At 39.4% G+C, this 22,120-nt stretch overlaps 3 long non-coding RNA genes across 5 annotated transcripts in view; 2 read left to right on the top strand and 1 right to left on the bottom strand.

Moving 5' to 3' along the window:
• LOC309477029 overlaps nucleotides 1–22,120 on the bottom strand; it is a 111,058-nt gene that overhangs the window by 75,389 nt on the left and 13,549 nt on the right. The window lies entirely within an intron of this gene.
• Nucleotides 737–10,104, top strand: LOC309477034. Of its 2 annotated transcripts, XR_014198484.1 has the most exons (5): nucleotides 737–895; nucleotides 1,098–1,256; nucleotides 1,466–1,520; nucleotides 2,003–9,475; nucleotides 9,621–10,104. It is a non-coding gene; the product is annotated as an uncharacterized lncRNA (long non-coding RNA). The 2 variants fall into 2 exon arrangements; XR_014198485.1 differs by having other exon boundaries at nucleotides 753–895; nucleotides 2,003–10,104.
• Nucleotides 17,136–18,925, top strand: LOC309477043. Of its 2 annotated transcripts, XR_014198494.1 has the most exons (4): nucleotides 17,136–17,197; nucleotides 17,426–17,631; nucleotides 18,571–18,618; nucleotides 18,708–18,925. It is a non-coding gene; the product is annotated as an uncharacterized lncRNA (long non-coding RNA). The 2 variants fall into 2 exon arrangements; XR_014198495.1 differs by having other exon boundaries at nucleotides 18,571–18,925.

The following is a 22,120-nucleotide window of genomic DNA, read 5'->3' as shown; positions in this document are numbered from 1 at the left end:
TTGACAGTATTTTAAACAAGGACAGGCATGAAAATTCCTGAACAGAATTCCTGAGTGTGAACAGTTGCAGTGCTTCAGGAGGGGAAAGGCCAACATAACAAACAAAATAATTCTGCGTTAACTCAAAGAAAACCAAATCAACAACAGAAATGTGCACTACACTCAGATAGGTCTCACTGCAGAACCGCAGAACCATACGTCATAGCAGTGTGAGGACGACAGCGTGGTTCTGCGGTTCTGCAGTTGGTTAAAATTGGCCCTATCCAGCCATAAACCAGAAGTAAGCAGGGGGATACAACAAAAATGCCTGCCACCTCCCTACAGCTTCCAGAACGAAAGAAAAAGAAACAAACGATCAAGATGACAACTGTGTAAAAGGTGAAAGCATTACAGTAAAGCAAGTGGGAGGAGCCATAGTGGGGAGTGGGAGGAGCCAAAGGAGATCAGGAGACACAAAACAACAACAAAAGAAAAAAAGAAAGAAAACACAGTACACCATGCAGTTATCAAATATACTTCTACATAAGTTCTGTTTTTTGAAAATGTAAAGTGTGTGTGTGTGATGGTTTTATTATATGTGTATGTGATGGTTGAATTATGGTTTAAGTCTGTGGAGTGTCAGATTCTCAGGTTTTTCTTCTTAAAAGTTGTGAGAAAGTGTGAATGTCATTCAAAAACAACACCAGTTCACATACACTCATACTGCTGAACTACAAAATACAAACAGCGTAAAACATCTAAAACATTCTTGCTCTTGTTTCCTGTAAGAAATGAGTTATGAACGTCAGCGAAGGCGTTGCTCAGTGTTTCCGCTGTAAGAAACCAGTTCAACCAGTTCAACACGACAGCAGATCTCAGAGACGCAGTGAATATATCGCCTCTTCAGCTCATCAAGGTGATTAAACATTTCATCTTTAATGGTCTATAAAGAGATTTATTATCTATTTAAATCCGGATATTGATGTTTGTATTAAACTGAAACTGTAAGCCTGTATTGCACAATAATCTTTAACACTATTTAAAATCCTCTTTAACAATAAGCAACTAATCAAATGTGATTAGGTTAACTCTAAATCGTTCTGTTTTGTTTCCAACAGACATTCTACATTCTACAAAGTGAGAAATATCGTATGGCATGTGGATCAATCTACAGAAGAAGAGAAGAGAGAAAGATGGCGTGTTAAAACCTGAAGCAGGAGAGGAGAAGAGCGAGAGACGAGCTCGCCGGAACAGCTTTCAGAGCGACAGACCGAACTGTGAGTTTCAGGATAAAACACGTCTTTCATCAGCAGATCTGAGTCTGAATCAGTCCTGAATGCTTCATTCACTCCAAATATAAACTATACATGATCATATATACATTTGTTTATCCAAAGCAACTTATGAATAGTTCAAAATCTTAACAATTCATGAATCAGTTCAATTATTCCCTGAGAATAAAACTGTTCGTGTTTTTAATTGCTAGATTCTTGTGATTCAGAGAGTTATAGTGAGATGTTTCTGCAGAAGTCAGAGATGAGGTGAGTGTGTGAGTGAGTGTGTGTGTGTCGTTGAGTGTGTGTTGTGTGTGTGTATGTGTGATAACACACTTTATAATTTTTCCACTGTGAAAAACAGCATCAGCATCAAGACGTTAAAGACGTTAATCAGCATTAAATTATTGATCTACTGTAAATCCTGCAGCATGTTGGTTATATAATCATCTGTTTAATTTTAATTTAATTTACTTATGATTATCGTATTGCAAATCAAATATTGCATTATTTAACAAGTTTTTGCATATCACAGTTTTTCTTGAATATCATGTCACCCTGAAGGTTGGAACCTGAAGTTTAGAAACAGTAAATAAATTTGAAACTGAAGTGAATGACGCAAGAATCTGACGTTATATTGACAAGTGTGTGTGTGTGTGTGTGTGTGTGTGTGTGTGTGTGTGTGTGTGTGTGTGTGTGTGTGTGTGTGTGTGTGTGTGTGTGTGTGTGTGTGTGTTTTCATTTTCTAGAAAGCAGCAGTTCCTGTCATCAAACCTGCAAGTTCTTCTTCTTAACTATCTTAAGTCACTTCTTAAACATATTTTCAGAGCTAAAACAGTCAGGAAGGGTTACAGTACACCATGGCTGTGTATGAATTATTTCCATACGTGATACAGTTTACATTATTGACTAATGTATTACTAGTGTTACTGTATGTGTCGTAATACTACAGCATGACGCTGGCAACGGCAAGGTCAAATGTCACGAGTCTCTGAACACTTAACCTGCACGTCTGACACTCGTTCTGTGAATAATGATTCATTAATGACTAGAATCAGTGTTGAAGCCATAGTGTACTGTAAACACACAGTGAAATGTGCCTCATGAACCTCTTCTTTACCAAGACTGTAAAGATACACATATGAACCTCTTCTTTACGAAGACTGTAAAGATACACATATGAACCTCTTCTTTACAAAGACTGTAAAGATACACATATGAACCTCTTCTTTACAAAGACTGTAAAGATACACATATGAACCTCTTCTTTACAAAGACTGTAAAGATACACATATGAACCTCTTCTTTACAAAGACTGTAAAGATACACATATGCACCTCTTCTTTACAAAGACTGTAAAGATACACATATGCACCTCTTCTTTACAAAGACTGTAAAGATACACATATGCACCTCTTCTTTACAAAGACTGTAAAGATACACATATGAACCTCTTCTTTACAAAGACTGTAAAGATACACATATGCACCTCTTCTTTACAAAGACTGTAAAGATACACATATGCACCTCTTCTTTACAAAGACTGTAAAGATACACATATGAACCTCTTCTTTACAAAGACTGTAAAGATACACATATGAACCCCTTCTTTGCAAAGACTGTAAAGATACACATATGCACCTCTTCTTTACAAAGACTGTAAAGATACACATATGCATCTCTTCTTTACGAAGACTGTAAAGATACACATATGAACCTCTTCTTTACGAAGACTGTAAAGATACACATATGAACCTCTTCTTTACAAAGACTGTAAAGATACACATATGGACCTCTTATTTACAAAGACTGTAAAGATACACATATGAACCTCTTCTTTACAAAGACTGTAAAGATACACATATGAACCTCTTCTTTACCAAGACTGTAAAGATACACATATGCACCTCTTCTTTTTTCCAAAAACTATACATTAGTTTGAATGGTTTCCTACTTGATACAGTTTTACATGAATGAATGTAATTCTATAATTACTGTATGTATTGTTTATACTGTATGATACAACAGCATGGAGCTGAATGGCAAGGTCACAGGTCACAAATCTTAATGAGTCTCTGAACTCTTCACCTGCACGTCTGACACTATTTTTTTTATCATTAATGTAATTCATTAATGACCAGAATCTAGTGAGTCGGAGTAAAATGCCACAGTAAGGTAAATGTGTCATACACACATTTTCACACTGTACATTGAAATCATGTACCTTTTCATACCTTTTCTTTACAAAGATTATACAAAAGGTCATTATTTCTGATGTTTACTCTGAAGGATTCAATTCAATTCAATTCAAATTTATTTGTATAGCGCTTTTCACAATACATATTGTTTCAAAGCAGCTTTACAGAAAGTGCATTTCAGAAATGTACATAGAGAAATACAGTTAGTTAATCATGTATTGATTTAGGGCATAAACATCGCCCGTGTCGAGTCGTCTCTTCATAGGCGCCGAGTCGTCTCTGCACGGGTGTTGGAGAATCTGTAGTTTCCATGAGAGGCTGGATACAAACTGGAGCTGACGATCTGTATTTACCTCGGGACTAGCGTCCCGAGATAACAACAGAAAAGCATATGGGAAATAATTAGCGTAGCTGCTGTTCGCAATATTAATGCATTCAATCTGATTCAACTGTAGTATAAAATGTAAGTATTATGTGAATGCCTGGCTGAAGAGATGCGTCTTTAATCTAGTTTTAAACTGGGACAGCGAGTCTGAGCCTCGAACAATATCAGGAAGGCCATTCCACAGTTTAGGAGCTAAATGTGAAAAAGCTCTCCCTCCTTTAGTGGACTTAGATATCCTAGGAATGACCAGAAGCCTCGAATTTAGTGATCTTAAAGAGCGCGATGGATTGTAGGGCGATAGAAGTTCCGTTAAATACACGGGAGCTAAACCATTTAGGGCTTTATAGGTCAGTAGCAATACTTTGTAATTGATACGGAACTTTATAGGTAACCAATGTAGAGACGACAGAATTGGTGTTATATGATCGTATTTTCTTGATCTAGTAAGAACTCTAGCGGCGGCATTTTGGACTAACTGTAGCTTGTTTATTGAGGATGCAGGACAACCAGCTAATAAAGCATTACAGTAATCCAGTCTCGAGGTCATGAATGCATTCATAAAATATGATATTATCCTCAGTTATTTTCAGTGTTTGGAACATCACACACACGTGTGCAAATCTGGGTTTACTAAAACTAGATTACTAAACTAAGAGGTGAAATAGAGAGTTTTTTTTTTAAACAAGTAAAATAGTTAAATCACCTTTATATTATTTCAAAGCAAACATTTCTAGATTCCTTTGTGATGAATGTGAACTAGAGTTATATGTGTGACCTGTGATGGCATAATGAGTCTGAATACGCACAGGATAATTACTGCCAAAACAAGTGAAATTTTTAAATTTTGGTCGATTTTCAGGTTTTCACAAAAATGGAGTCATTAAGCCTCGTCTAGCGATCTCAATGCTCCAAATATCCATTAAACATCTAAAAGTATCTTTATTTGTGTGTTTTCTGAGGGAGTATCTTTCCCTTGTCCATGAAATGCAGTTTTTCTCAGCTCTATTCTCGATTGGCGCTTCCTCTTAGCACAAGTTTAGTATCGCTTTAAAGCGCAATATTCCAACTTTGTGAATATTCATAGTGAATTCTCGATGGCTTGAGTCTGAACCAATGAAATGTGATTTTCAAACTCATGCTGATGTAAACATTACCATATTACTCGCACTGACTGACAGATCCAAAGTGCACAAAGACTCCCAGACATGTGCGATCCCGATATATATATATATATACACACACAATTACAGTATTTCAAAATATCTGACTTGGCGATTATTCACGCATACATTATCTGTTGTCTTAAGTGAACGTTTAACTGTTGAGGAAAAACATCTGATGTGTAACATTACAGTATATTAGATCTGTGCGGTACCTAATATAGGCTGTCTGTTTCACTAATATTAATCAAATGGTATCATAAAAAATAGAAGGTTTTCCTATAGATATTTGGTCTTGACTAGTGTGTGCCACATTTGGTGTTATTACCAGGGATCTCAAGGTATATTTGCTGATTTGGAACCTTCAGAAAACTTTAACTTGATTTTTCTCAAAATTGACTTTGCTGATTCTATTGACTTCATACATTGACCTATTTTTAATAGAGAATGTGAAAATAACAATAACTAAATTTTTGAAAATTAGCTCATTGCGACTCATTTTGCCAACACAGAAAATAAAATGTATTCAGCAAATAAATTTGACTGTAATATATCTCTACAACTCCATGTAAGAATAAACATGTCATAATAAACATGTCAAAGAAGCTCCATGTCATATATAGACATGTTTCCTGTTAGTCATGTGCTTCTCTTGTCTCTTTCTGATTGGTTGCTCTTGTCATGTGTTTATCAGTTCTGTTTCGCCATTGGTTCATTATCTCGATCCTTCTTGTTAATCATTAGTCTGTGTGTATCAGTAGCCTCCATGTTAGCTCTATTTGTATAGCTTTGTTCCCTGTTCTGCTCTTGGTGAGTTCATATGTTCATGTTACTAAATCAAGTCAAACCAACTTAATTTACTTTTGTATCTGTTCACTTTTGGATTCAATAAAACTGTCTTTGGGTTCAGTTCAACTCGTCTACAGTATATTCGTTACAAATATTCACTTAAATTGCGGCTTCTTTGCTTATTTTCACATTGTTCTTCATCTTTCAAATGATATAAATCAGCAAAAGAGAGAAATGTGTCTGGAATTGAACACCGAGATCTGTTATGATTGTCATGGTGAGAGTTAAAGATCAGACATGAGCTTTCCGAACACGGATCTGCTGGAAACATGTTGTACAGTGAGCTTCATATTCATGGATTACACCACAGAAGAATCTTAAGACATTAGAAGTATGAAAAGCTGGATATGACACCGTTCTTTTAAAAGACAATCAAGACTGAATCACAGTTGGACAAACTCTTAAAAATCTGCCATCACAGTCTACAGGTGCTGGTCATAAAATTAGAATATCATCAAAAAGTTTATTTATTTCAAGAATTCAACTTAACAGGTGAAACTAATATATTATTGTTACGATCCCTGGTCTAGGTCAGGAATGCAACATAAACAACAAAACAATACTTTTTAGTTAGACTTGTTTATTGTCTTTTCTTGCTCTTTTCTTTGCCTTCAGAGCGGTGTACTTCAAATTTTTACAAAACAATCTCTTGAAAAGAGAGAATCAAACAAACCAAACAAACAAAGAAAATATTAGAAGCAAAAATCTTCAGGGGTGAGCTAATGCCAAAACAATAAACAAACAGAAACTAACTCTCCCACAAAAGAAACTAACTTCCCTATGAACCATAAAATAAAAGAAACAAAACATACAGTAACATACCCTATCTCCTTAACTAACCAAAACAGGAGAAAAAGTAACGGCCTTTTGGCCTACAAAGAAAAACAAGGCTCTCATCCCCTACTGCTTGTCACAAAAAGTACACTTTTACAGGTGGAATCTTTAAGGCCTTGATGTTTTTAGGAACAAATCACAAGTGGCTAACAGCACTCTGTTAACATGCAAAGGAACACAGCAATCACGATCTATTGTGCTACATGTTCACCAGCTAACACACAGTACAACAACAAGTGCAGTCAAAGAGGCAGAGAGCTCCCTCCAGAGGAATTCCAGGGGATTTTATAGTCCAAGCCTCTTTCTCTGGTCCAACCACCAATGGCTTCTCATTAAGTCCAGGACCAATCCTAAGGAGAAGGAGACAGCAGGAACAACAACAAAAGCATCACAACCGTAACAATTATATAGACTCATTACATGCAAAGTGAGATATTTAAAGCCTTTATTTGTTATAATTTTGATGATTATGGCTTACAGCTTATGAAACCCACGAAATCAAAATCCCAGAAAATTAGAATATTACATGAAATCACACAGTAATTGCACAGTAATACCATGGTCATTGAACCAGGTTTTGGTTCTTTTGGCAGTGTGGGCAGGTGCAAATCCTGCTGGAAAATGATGGAAGCATGAAGTGCTCTGGAATTGTCCTGGTAGACGGCTGCGTTGACTCTGGATTTAATAAAGCACAGTGGACCAAAGTCCTCTTTTCTGATGAGAGCAAATTTTGCATCTCATTTGGAAACCAAGGTCCCAGAGTCTGGAGGAAGAATGGAGAGGCACACAATCCAAGATGCTTGAAGTCCAGTGTGAAGTTTCCACAGTCAGTGATGGTTTGGGGAGCCGTGTCATCGACTGGTGTTGGTCCACTGTGCTGTCCACTCAACGCAGCCGTCTACCAGGACATTTCCAGAGCACTTCATGCTTCCTTCAGCAGACAAGCTTTATGGAGATGCTGACTTCATTTTCCAGCAGGATTTGCACCTTCCCACACTGCCAAAATAACCAAAACCTGGTTCAATGACCATGGTATCACTGTGTAATTACTGTGTGATTTCATGTAATATTCAAATTTTCTGGGATTTTGATTTCGTGGGTTTCATAAGCTATAAGCAATAATCATCAAAATTATAACAAATAAAGGCTTTAAATATCTCACTTTGCATGTAATGAGTCTATATAATATTTTAGTTTCACCTGTTAAATTGAATTATTGAAGTAAATCAACTTTTTGATGATATTCTAATTTTATGACCAGCACCTGTATATGTTTCTTAAGACTAAATGTGTATCATGAATGTAAAGACACACGGTTGAGTTTATCAGGATCAGTGTCTCTCTCTGCTGGAGATCATCAGTATTACAGCAGATCAACAGAAGATCACATGATCATCTACATCATATCACACTTCACAAGAGGTTCGGTTCATTATCTCCAGACCAATGGTGCGTTTCCCAAAGCCAACTGGTCGCAAGTTCTGTCGTTACCTATAGAGTTCAATGGGAATTGCGATCATACTTGGCCAACTATGCTTTTGGGAAACGCATCCCTGGTTTGCTTGAACATTTGACATTTCACACTTTTTTCATTTACTAGTATCGGGCTGTTTCGTGTCAAATCAATTTTGGAAATTTCTTTGGCTCATTTTTTTCTAAACAATGACAAACATAACATGTAAAGAAAGCCAAAACATTAAATGTCATGGATGAATATTTAATGAATCAATTGTTTTGTAGAGGAGGATCAAAATCACAGGGAAGAGAAAATTACTTTAGAAAGATGGCAGCATCATTATTTTGTTTGTACACTGTTCATAAATTCTGATGACTTTAGCAATATTTGTTGCATTATAATGGTGGATGTTCAAAAAATGGGGAAAAGCACTTTCCATGTTTTTTCCCAAAGTTTGCATGCCTGTTACTCCAGAAGTATTAAAGCTATCTTAATATGCTCTTATTCACCTTATTTTCCATGACAACAAGGGCGACGCCATTACGCTCATTTTGTCATCTTACTTCCAGCTGAAAGGACCTACGCTAGTTTCTAGACGTAATTCTATAGTTGTGACGGTAAAATATGTTAAGTATTACAGTGAGGAAAATAAGTATTTGAACACCCTGCTATTTTGCAAGTTCTCCCACTTGGAAATCATGGAGGTGTCTGAAATTATCATCGTAGGTGCATGTCCACTGTGAGAGACAAAAAAAATCCAGAAATCACAATGTATGATTTTTTAACTATTTATTTGTATGATACAGCTGCAAATAAGTATTTGAACACCTGTCTATCAGCTAGAATTCTGACCCTCAAAGACCTCCAGCACTGTCCAACCAATTGGTTCAACACAGTCATCAGGTGTGCAAACACTTGTTTGCTTACACACCAATCAGGTGTATAAGCACTATAAAAAGTAGCAGGTGAGTTCATCGGTCTTCAAGCACAATGGAAAGAGTCAGAGAAAGAGTAAGATGAGGAGGAGGACGAGGAGAACGAGGAAGAGGACAAGGAGGAGGAGGAAGGGGAGGAAGAGGAATCAACAGAGGAGGAATCAACAGAGGAGGAATCAACAGAGGAAGAGATGGAGGCCATGCTGGAGGTAGAGGAAAAGGAAGAGGAAGAGGAAGACAAGAAGGTGCTCAAAGAGGACCGAATCTGACAAATGAGATCCGCGCAACACTGGTTGACCACGTTGTCATCACGGCCTGAGGCTGAGGGAGGCTGGACTGCGAGTACAGCCAAATCTAAGCCGATACAGTGGCAAGTGTGATAAGAACATTTCGACTGGAAAATAGGTATTGTAAAAATATCATCATATCAAAAACATCTGCACGGTTTCAGTAACTTCTTACAGTACTGTATTCTATGCATTATCAGCACTTCTGTTACCTTTTCCTGTGAAATTACTGTACTATTGTGTACTGTTTTTTTTCTACATAGGATTGAGGGTCAGGAACGACAAGGGGGAAGGCCTCCTATGTTCACAGAACAGCAAGAGAGGGAGATAGTAAACATGGTTTTGGCCAACAATGCTATAACACTCAATCAACTCCAAGCTAACATTGTCAATAACCACGCCAGTTTCAACGATATCCATCAGGCCTAACATCAACACTGGCACACTTCCTAAAAAAAAACATATTCAAATGAAGCAAATTTATCGAGTGCCTTTCGAGCGCAATTCTGAAAGGGTGAAACGACTGCGGCATGATTATGCAGAGGTATGTACTCACTTTAGCAGTGTGATCTTGCATACTGTCTCATAATCCTTTACTGTACTGTAATATGTATACTAGATCTACACTGAACTACACAATTTTGCCTGACACTGTTCTTCAGAGAGTTTTATGAATGGATGGAGAGGAGATCCAGCATGAGTTCATTAACGTAGAGGAGGCTGGGTTCCACCTGCACTTACAACACAGAGAGAGAGTGTGTGTGTGTGTGAGTTCATTTACGTAGATGAGGCTGGGTTCCACCTGCACTTACAACACAGAGAGAGAGTGTGTGTGTGTGAGTTCATTTACGTAGATGAGGCTGGGTTCCACCTGCACTTACAACACAGAGAGAGAGTGTGTGTGTGTGAGTTCATTTACGTAGAGGAGGCTGGGTTCCACCTGCACTTACAACACAGAGAGAGAGTGTGTGTGTGTGTGAGTTCATTTACGTAGAGGAGGCTGGGTTCCACCTGCACTTACAACACAGAGAGAGAGTGTGTGTGTGTGAGTTAATTTACGTAGAGGAGGCTGGGTTCCACCTGCACTTACAACACAGAGAGAGAGTGTGTGTGTGTGTGAGTTCATTTACGTAGATGAGGCTGGGTTCCACCTGCACTTACAACACAGAGAGAGAGTGTGTGTGTGCATGAGTTCATTTACGTAGATGAGGCTGGGTTCCACCTGCACTTACAACACAGAGAGAGAGTGTGTGTGTGTGTGAGTTCATTTACGTAGAGGAGGCTGGGTTCCACCTGCACTTACAACACAGAGAGAGAGTGTGTGTGTGTGTGAGTTCATTTACGTAGAGGAGGCTGGGTTCCACCTGCACTTACAACACAGAGAGAGAGTGTGTGTGTGTGTGAGTTCATTTACGTAGAGGAGGCTGGGTTCCACCTGCACTTACAACACAGAGAGAGTGTGTGTGTGTGTGTGAGTTCATTTACGTAGAGGAGGCTGGGTTCCACCTGCACTTACAACACAGAGAGAGAGTGTGTGTGTGTGTGAGTTCATTTACGTAGATGAGGCTGGGTTCCACCTGCACTTACAACACAGAGAGAGAGTGTGTGTGTGCATGAGTTCATTTACGTAGATGAGGCTGGGTTCCACCTGCACTTACAACACAGAGAGAGAGTGTGTGTGTGTGAGTTCATTTACGTAGATGAGGCTGGGTTCCACCTGCACTTACAACACAGAGAGAGAGTGTGTGTGTGTGAGTTCATTTACGTAGAGGAGGCTGGGTTCCACCTGCACTTACAACACAGAGAGAGAGTGTGTGTGTGTGTGAGTTCATTTACGTAGAGGAGGCTGGGTTCCACCTGCACTTACAACACAGAGAGAGAGTGTGTGTGTGTGAGTTCATTTACGTAGAGGAGGCTGGGTTCCACCTGCACTTACAACACAGAGAGAGAGTGTGTGTGTGTGTGAGTTCATTTACGTAGATGAGGCTGGGTTCCACCTGCACTTACAACACAGAGAGAGAGTGTGTGTGTGTGTGAGTTCATTTACGTAGAGGAGGCTGGGTTCCACCTGCACTTACAACACAGAGAGAGAGTGTGTGTGTGTGTGTGAGTTCATTTACGTAGATGAGGCTGGGTTCCACCTGCACTTACAACACAGAGAGAGAGTGTGTGTGTGCATGAGTTCATTTACGTAGATGAGGCTGGGTTCCACCTGCACTTACAACACAGAGAGAGAGTGTGTGTGTGTGAGTTCATTTACGTAGATGAGGCTGGGTTCCACCTGCACTTACAACACAGAGAGAGAGTGTGTGTGTGTGAGTTCATTTACGTAGAGGAGGCTGGGTTCCACCTGCACTTACAACACAGAGAGAGAGTGTGTGTGTGTGTGAGTTCATTTACGTAGAGGAGGCTGGGTTCCACCTGCACTTACAACACAGAGAGAGAGTGTGTGTGTGTGAGTTCATTTACGTAGAGGAGGCTGGGTTCCACCTGCACTTACAACACAGAGAGAGAGTGTGTGTGTGTGTGAGTTCATTTACGTAGATGAGGCTGGGTTCCACCTGCACTTACAACACAGAGAGAGAGTGTGTGTGTGCATGAGTTCATTTACGTAGATGAGGCTGGGTTCCACCTGCACTTACAACACAGAGAGAGAGTGTGTGTGTGTGTGAGTTCATTTACGTAGAGGAGGCTGGGTTCCACCTGCACTTACAACACAGAGAGAGAGTGTGTGTGTGTGTGAGTTCATTTACGTAGAGGAGGCTGGGTTCCACCTGCACTTACAACACAGAGAGAGAGTGTGTGTGTGTGTGAGTTCATTTACGTAGAGGAGGCTGGGTTCCACCTGCACTTACAACACAGAGAGAGAGTGTGTGTGTGTGTGAGTTCATTTACGTAGATGAGGCTGGGTTCCACCTGCACTTACAACACAGAGAGAGAGTGTGTGTGTGCATGAGTTCATTTACGTAGATGAGGCTGGGTTCCACCTGCACTTACAACACAGAGAGAGAGTGTGTGTGTGTGAGTTCATTTACGTAGATGAGGCTGGGTTCCACCTGCACTTACAACACAGAGAGAGAGTGTGTGTGTGTGAGTTCATTTACGTAGAGGAGGCTGGGTTCCACCTGCACTTACAACACAGAGAGAGAGTGTGTGTGTGTGTGAGTTCATTTACGTAGAGGAGGCTGGGTTCCACCTGCACTTACAACACAGAGAGAGAGTGTGTGTGTGTGAGTTCATTTACGTAGATGAGGCTGGGTTCCACCTGCACTTACAACACAGAGAGAGAGTGTGTGTGTGTGAGTTCATTTACGTAGAGGAGGCTGGGTTCCACCTGCACTTACAACACAGAGAGAGAGTGTGTGTGTGTGTGAGTTCATTTACGTAGAGGAGGCTGGGTTCCACCTGCACTTACAACACAGAGAGAGAGTGTGTGTGTGTGAGTTCATTTACGTAGAGGAGGCTGGGTTCCACCTGCACTTACAACACAGAGAGAGAGAGTGTGTGTGTGAGTTCATTTACGTAGATGAGGCTGGGTTCCACCTGCACTTACAACACAGAGAGAGAGTGTGTGTGTGTGTGAGTTCATTTACGTAGAGGAGGCTGGGTTCCACCTGCACTTACAACACAGAGAGAGAGTGTGTGTGTGTGTGAGTTCATTTACGTAGATGAGGCTGGGTTCCACCTGCACTTACAACACAGAGAGAGAGTGTGTGTGTGCATGAGTTCATTTACGTAGATGAGGCTGGGTTCCACCTGCACTTACAACACAGAGAGAGAGTGTGTGTGTGTGAGTTAATTTACGTAGATGAGGCTGGGTTCCACCTGCACTTACAACACAGAGAGAGAGTGTGTGTGTGTGAGTTCATTTACGTAGAGGAGGCTGGGTTCCACCTGCACTTACAACACAGAGAGAGAGTGTGTGTGTGTGTGTGAGTTCATTTACGTAGAGGAGGCTGGGTTCCACCTGCACTTACAACACAGAGAGAGAGTGTGTGTGTGTGAGTTCATTTACGTAGAGGAGGCTGGGTTCCACCTGCACTTACAACACAGAGAGAGAGTGTGTGTGTGTGTGAGTTCATTTACGTAGATGAGGCTGGGTTCCACCTGCACTTACAACACAGAGAGAGAGTGTGTGTGTGCATGAGTTCATTTACGTAGATGAGGCTGGGTTCCACCTGACGAGAACACGAAGGAGGGGAAGAAACATCATTGGCCACAGGGCTATAGTCAACGTCCCAGGGTAATATAACACTCTGTGCAGCCATTACACAGAATGGGGTCCTCCACCGCCATGCCCATATGGGCCCTTACAACACAGCACTCATACTTACTTTCTTGGACCAATTGCACAACATAACAGCAGCAAATCAAATCGATCATATGCAATACATTGTTGTCTGGGACAATGTGTCTTTCAACCGCTCTGCTCTGGTTCAGAACTGGTTTCAGCAACATCCACATTTCACCGTCCTATACCTTCCACTATACTCTCCATTCCTCAACCCTAGTTTTTCTGGGCATGGCGGTGGAAGGTATATGATCTCCGTCTCCAGGCTGAGGTACCCCTCATCCAAGCCATGGAGGAGGCCTGTGACCAGATGGAGGTAGCAGCAATGCAAGGATGGATTCGTCATTCAAGATGTTTCTTTCCAAAGGTGTCTTGCTAATGACAACATTGCCTGCGATGTTGATGAAATTCTCTGGCCAGATCCAGCTAGGCGAAGAGACAATGTCTAGTGTTTTTTTGTTTTGTTTTTTACAGTAAAAACGTACAGTACAATACAGTTAAACTTACAGTACAATACAGTTACAGTATTATGAATCTCCATGTCAACATTTTGGGCGTGTTGAGAAATGAGTTTCTTCAGTCTGCAACATTGGTCTTGTGTAGTGTTTGGTGAATTTACATTATATTTGTACTTTGTTGATGGTAGCCTATACTCTAATCATAGGGAAGTAGAAGTGCTAAAAGTGTTTTAGGTTTATCACAGCAGAATGTAACTCGTGCAAACAGAGTATAGGAATGTGAAACGTGTGTGTTTCATATGGTAACAAAGTGTGGTTTTTAAACAGAAGTGTATAGTTTTTACAGGAGTGTTTAATTATGCAAAGGATCTGTAGTGTTTTGAAAATCGTGCTTAAGCAATCCAAAAAAACTGTAAATGCTTGAATCCCATTAATTTCTGCTTGCAACTATATTTTTTATTTGGAGTTGATAATTGAATGTGAGATTCTTGACATGATGATCTGAATTATGAAATCATATGGAATAAAAAGATTTGACAGTTCATGTCACATTATTGACTCTATAGTCCAGTCATTTTATGAAAAAAGGTTGAACAAATTGCAACAGAAGCAAACTCAACTGATTTTGTATCCTCAATATGTCCTGAGTAAGGAAAAAAAGCCCCGATGAATCCCATTAGGGGAAAGTTTTGAAAAAGACCCAAATATGGCCTATTCATACGCCTAGTCATTATTTATCTCACGTGAATCGGGTAAAACATTTAACCTTTAGATATCACCATGAAAATTACTGAGTTGATTACTTACATCAAGACAAACAAAAATTGTATTACAAGTTTTTTGAAATTGTTTGTTAACATGGACAAACGGTGCATAATTAATTACATTTGTGAATCTAATTACTCGACACTTGGTCAGGTGGAACCGGGGATTGAAGCACCAACCTTGTGGTTTGTAGACAATCTGTCACGGAATGGATGAATGTGAGACGAGGATTCAAATGCAGAGGAAATTTAATAGACAGGCAGACAAGGTACAAACTCAAAAAACTCAGAATTGCAAAACGGGAAGGAAACACCAGGAACGAGCAACTAGGACAAACGAACCAGCACAGGACTACAAACACAGGGAGGCTAAATAGGGGAACAAACAAAGGAGGGTAACAAGAAGGACAGGTGGGACAAATTAACCAATAATCGGATAACAAGATGGGAGGGGCTAGACAATAGACAGGAGAGCACATGGCACAAGGAAATAACATGACAGCCATGTGCTCACAACAGACCAAACAACAAACACATGACAAACCGGGAGTGTCACAGCTCTGTCACCAGTGTTGGGTGTAACCATAGATATCTATGGGTGTAACCAAGCGTGCCGCACAAGCCCTGAAAAGTGAAGCCAAAACGTCTCGATCGCCCCCCGGTGACTGGTCCTAGTATAGGTCATAAGTCCCGCCTCCCCGTGTTATTCAATGGGACGTGAGACCAACTAAACAATTAAATTACACTTCAAATATATTTTTTCCAAAGGTGGTTTCTTTCATTCGCTGTCGTTTTTATCACGCTGATGTAAGTTCAAGTGTCTGTTTCAAAAATAAGTTGGTTTTTAGTTAGTTACGTGATACGGTGGTGTAACGTCATGATTGACAGCTGTGATTGACAGGTTCTCGAGCGAAGTAGTCACTGAAGCACCAACGGACATTTTTTTCGGTATCTTCGGAGGACTGAGGAGATTGTATTTACTTTATTTTAACAAGCCTCTTGTCGTACTGCAATCAATTTTTAAAAAAGTGTGCAGAATCCACTCTCCCTGAGTGTATTCTGCGAGGGTGAGGGCGGAGCGTTGATTTCGCGGCTTTACTTACTGCTCACGACTGCGCAGGTCTGGTCCCGAGATCGCTACTGCGCAGACTCAAGTTCCAATATGTCAGCGCCATATCGGGACTCTGGCGCATAGACAGTATATAAACTGGACACAGCGACCCCATAGGTTTCAACGGAGAGAAAGTGAAGCACATTAGAAGCCCTCATTTCCTGATTGCCAGGCGTACTGCGCAGACTCAAACTGAGCTTGACAACGTGGATGTGACGTGAGCAGCCTGCCTGACAGTTGTAAGTTTTCTAGTAGCTGTGCCAAACGAAATCTGAACCATTCCCTTCCGAATCTTGCGTCTTGAGTCTTCCCCTACCATCCTGGGAAAAAAAATATAGCGCCCCGGACGCGCGCGCGCAGCCCGTTCACTCTCACCGCCTTCAAACAACACGAGCGCTGTATTGCTCTCTCTCCCTCGCGCATATAGTAAAAGGTCGGAAGACCGGTTGTGTTTTATAGACAATTTTGCATATAAATGACTATTTATAGGGCTTGAATTACAACCTGAAACTGCGCATGCGCGGGTAAAACAGCTGGGGTGAAACTGTGGCTCTGCGGCTCTGCAGACAGATATTATTGGGACAGACGGGGAAAAATGGAAGCATCAACAATGGCAAGTACAAGTACAGTTGTTTGTAGTTATTTGTGCTAGACAGTGCCAGTCTGTTGTTGGCGTAATAAAGACCCTAAAGAACACTCCTCCTTTGTATGTTCTCCCTCCATCTGATGCATCTCAGGCAATTATAGAGTAATTAAGAAAAAAAATGTAACTAGTAATATAACTAGTTACTTTCTCCAGGGAGTAATAAAGTAAAGTAAGGCATTACTATTTTTGAGAGTAATATGTAATATATTACTTTTTTGAGTAACTATTCCCAACACTGTCTGTCACAAACCAAGAGAAAACCCAGAACAAGGGTGACAGAACTGTGACACAATCTACATGAACCACTGAGCCACTGCCGCCCCTGCAATGATATCAGGAGAGATGGGGGAAGTTCATTTCACTGAGAGATTCTGTGAAGTCAAATCTGTTAACAGGAAGTATTGAGGTGAAGTGTTTGTGGTTTCACTGACTGTGTGTATAATTATAAAACTGATCAGCCTATAGCAGAACCAGAGGAGGAGTTTTACCTTCACACTATAAAAGCTGATCTTGAGCGGTCTGATCTCTCAGTGCTGCGCTGGATGTCTCCTCTCTTCTGCTCATCACAAGGTAACATGTAATTATGCATAATTTACTGTTATTACTATTGTAAGTATATGTCATATATGTAACAAGGACACTGTAAAATAAAGTGTTACCGATTTTACCATAGACAAAGATATCCAGACATTAATGTCTCTATTATAGTGAAACTGAAATGTAAACCTGTAATGCTCAACAATCATTAACTGATGTTAAACTTCACTCTGAACTGAACTACTGTATTATTATTAACAGATATTACCAAAGTCAGAATATATGAGGAATGGGAGAACATGTGTTGAGCTTCACAAACTACAGGATAATGAAATGTGGACAAGAGAGAGAGAGAAGAATGGGAAGGGAAACCCAAAAGGACAAAATGTTACAATCTAATGAGCCAAAACAGAGAAAGACACAGAGTCTAGTCAGAAAAAACAGCAGTAATGTTGGCAAACCAAACTGTGAGTATTTATGATGTTTAATATCAAACCGTCATATTTCATCATCTTCAGTGTTTCATCTTCTCTGGTGTCTGTATGTGTCACATCAATTCTAAACTATTACTTTTCATTCACTATACAGTATATATAGGAAAAGCAACAAGCAACTTTGTGGTCAGAAGTTTATATTTTGTCTATTTGTGGTTAACGTGGGATTAGTCAGGTCGGGGAACCCTCAAATATTCAGTAGGTGCAACAGGGAAAATGGCTCACCGTGGGACAACATATTGAGTATTATGGTATAGCAATACTTTTTGGAACAAGAGTGTCACTGTGGCACCAAGTATCACAATACTTACTTGATATTTTAATGGCTTTATTTTGGTCCATCTACATCTACACTGATATGATGACGATACTGTGTTAATATTGCTGAACACCACAATATGGAGCACAACCTTTTTCACAATGTAAATTCAAATGTAAAAATAGCTGAAGACACCTATAACAGAAATAAATCACAACCACAATTATGTAAACTTGACATTAGTCTACTTCACCTTTGACTTTTAACTCCACTGCAACATCCACTTGCTCTGGCTAGAACAGCGACTGGCAGGGGCAACAATCCAGCCCTGGCACTATAGCCAAACCAGACAACATTACCACCCCCCCCCCCCCCCCCAACACACACACAAAGCCCACATTACCCCCCCCCCCCCCCCACACACACACACACACACACATACACATACAGCCCACATTACCCCCCCCCCCCCACCACACACACACACACACACACACACACAGCCCACATTCCCCCCCCCCCCCCCCCACACACACACAGCCCACATTACCCCCCCCCCCCCACACACACACACATTGTCAGTGACACTGATTTATGAATTGTCGCTGTTTGAGGAATTGCTATAATCTGATGTTTGTGTTCTTCATTCACAGTTTCTCATGATTCACCGATTCATTGTGATGTTTAGAGTCACAGAAAAGGTGAGACACACACATCATATACAGAGAATACTGCAGAAATCTGATGTTATATTAATCATTATGTTATATTTCTGTTTTTCTCCTTTCAGAAAGCAGCAGTGTGATTCATCTAACCTGATAAATATTCTCCATCATGTTCCTTTCTCAACAAATAATAAGTTCACGGTTCAGACATGCACTGTTACTGTATATAAGATGAATGTGTATGAATGGATTTTATATTAAAATATTGCATATTTGGATTTACTTTATTCTCTCCTGGAGTTGTACAGATTTGTAAACATGTTCCAAGCTTCTTGTAAAAAATAATAAAATTACTTAAACTGTTAGTTTTGTGTGTTCATATTTTGTTGTACTTGATCCTTGATAAAAATCAGCAAGTGAGATCAATGTTAACATGTTCACAAACTTATAATAAATAATCTCTGAGTACTATTGAATACATCATTCTACAATTATCTATAGATAGATGTCTTATATATAAATAATGTTCGATAAGCTGTACTTTTCATTTATTATCTATATAAAATCTGCATATTATTGCTATTTATTTTTGTCAGTGAAGGTGGCAGTAGGGATGGTGGTATTGATATTATAAAACTATTTGTCTTACTTCCCTCTCTTCGCCTCTATAAATAACATTTCAGAAAACATTACATATAAATATTTATAATGTGCATATTTTATAAAATATAAATGGTCTGGGTCGGGTGGCTGTTCTGGTGCTGTCGGTGCGACCGGTGTGTCCTGTTGGCATGGGCATTTTTACCGCCTTTGCCCTAAATCCCTTCTCTCATGTAAAATAACTATGTTGGATTGATATCTGGGTGGATGTGGTGTCTCTGGCTTCATCTCATAAAATCTAACACTAATAAGAAGTGACACAGAAAATTGCTTTAATTAAACATTTATTGAACAACACAAGCCTCTCCAATCAGTGCACTTTTATAAAATAAATATAATAATTCTGTATAGATAATTATGTTATGTATATTGAAATTCTACATATGTTGCATTTATTGTTAAACAAAAAATATTTTAGCAATATGTATATTTTTGTCAGAATAATTGCTCTCCTTCTGTCATTATTGCGCTATTCTGCTCAGTCTGTTTGTCGCACGGCGACGCTCGTTTATGGAAATCTGTTAAGTTTAGATTCACTCCTGACAGTAAAATGGAAATATTTGCACAGATGCGGGTAGTTTCTAGTCTACTTGTGCTTCAGTATTTAAATAGGTAAGGCTTAAAACATGTAATGCTCAAGAAATCTAATCTTGATGTAATCTGTGTGAGGTCAGAACACAAACTGTGGTGGTGATCCAGACAAAGCTTTATACTAAATACAAATATTGTACAAGTATGAGTATGCTTCAACATGTAATTATACAATATTTTCAATATGAAAATTATAGTTTTATGTTTCTATTAAGGTTTTGTTAGTTTGTTTTTTAACTAACATTTCAACATCCAGCACAAAATTAAAGACATGAGCTTAGGAGGATTCAACTATTACAATCTTCTTGGACACCAAATACACAGGGAATGGAATGATCTATCAAAGCGAAACAAAACACAGATATTTTTCTGTGTGTGTGTGTGTGTGTGTGTGTGTGTGTGTGTGTGTGTGTGTGTGTGTGTGTGTGTGTGTGTGTGTGTGTGTGTGTGTGTGTGTGTGTGTGTGTGTGTGTGCACAAAAATAACTAGTCTACACCACTGGTCTGTTTGCTGTTGTGAGGTTGATGTGGTTTCTGTTGATGTGAGGTTGATGTGGTTTCTGATCCAGCGTCTGTTTAAGAAAGTTTCAGGTTGACTCAGCTCATTGTTTGTTGCGTATGCACAGCACTGGAAGGTTTGGTTTAAATAGATTTGTGTTTCACGGATGAGGTGAGACTCAGTCTATGGGTGAGACTCACACATCATAATCAGAGAGTTCTTGTGACACGTGATATCGACAGAAACTGTTTTCTCTTTAGTTGTGTGAATATTTGTCTAACCAGCAGAAAATTCCATGTTTTTTCATATTATACATGTTTTAAATTAATCTCTGTAATGAAGCTTTACACAACTGTATGATTTAACACTGATAATAATTTAATTTTAGAACACAATGTATATAAGTTTGAGAAAATACAGAAATATGAACTGGAATGAAATATTTTTTTTAAAATGACTTTTCAGAAAGTAATTCACCGTAATGAATCTGTACAACTGAACGAAAGAATAACTTGGTTATACACTTCATGTACAAATATGTGACGACCAGGTTCTGTTTTTGTCATGTTTCTGTTTGTGTTTGGACTTTGTTTTATTTCATTCAGTGTCTTTGATTCTGCCGGTGCTTGTAAATCGGATCTAAATTGGATGTAAATCGTAATGGGTAGTCGGATCTAAATGCAGCAGTAGACTTTAATTGACTCAGAATAGGATAAACTCAGAACGGGCAACAGGTACACGCACACAGAACCTATACAATAACTGACCCGGAACAAGAGAGCAAACAGGATTTAAATACACAGAGGGGATCAGGGAACGAGACACAGCTGGGGCAAATGAGAACAACGAGAGGGACCATACAAACTAACAAGACAACACACCTGAAACAAGGGAACTAATGATTAAAGGAGAAGTTCACTTTTAAAAAAACTTTTGCTGATAATTTACTCACCCCCATGTCATCCAAGATGTCCATGTCTTTCTTTCTTCAGTCGAAAAGAAATTAAGGTTTTTGATGAAAACATTCCAGGATTTTTTCACATATTATGGAGTCCAATGGGACCCAAACGGTTCAAGGTCCAAATGACAGTTTCAGTGCAGCTGCAAAGGGCTTTAAACGATACCAGACGATGAATAAGGGTCTTATCTAGCGAAACTATCGGTCATTTAAAAAATAAATAAAAAAGTTTAAGTTTTATAAGCACAAATGTTCGCCTTGCTCTGTTCTGTGATGCGCGTTCGTGACGTCACGTAATACGCAATTACGTTGAAAAGGTCACGCTTGAAAAATTTCTGTCCTGATGAAAATGTTCTTTTTGGCTTTTTAATATTAAAACACACAGGATACGCACACGAAATGGGCATTTTAAACTATAAACTGACACAAATACATTTGAAAATGTGTATATGGTCCTCCTTCCGCACATTTGTTAACACATCAAGCGTGACCTTTTCAACGTAATTGCGTATTACGTGACGTCACGAACGCGCATCACAGAACAGAGCAAGGCGAACATTTGTGCTTATAAAACTTAAACTTTTTTATTTATTTTTGAAATGACCGATCGTTTCGCTACACTTAAAAAAAAACTGGGTTGTTTCAACCCAACTTTGGGTCAAATATGGACATACCCCGTTGGGTTACATTTTTTAAATTAAATTTTTAACCTAACATCTGGGTTTGACCATATTTGACCCAAATTGGGTTAAAACAACCCAGCTTTTTTTAGAGTGTAGATAAGACCCTTATTCATCGTCTGGTGTCGTTTAAAGCCCTTTGAAGCGGCAC

The sequence above is a fragment of the Leuciscus leuciscus genome, assembly GCF_965113295.1.
Source record: "Leuciscus leuciscus genome assembly, chromosome: 16".
Lineage (NCBI taxonomy): Eukaryota > Metazoa > Chordata > Actinopteri > Cypriniformes > Leuciscidae > Leuciscus > Leuciscus leuciscus.
Note: the sequence above shows the minus strand (reverse complement) of the source record. Positions and strands in the feature narration are given on the sequence as shown.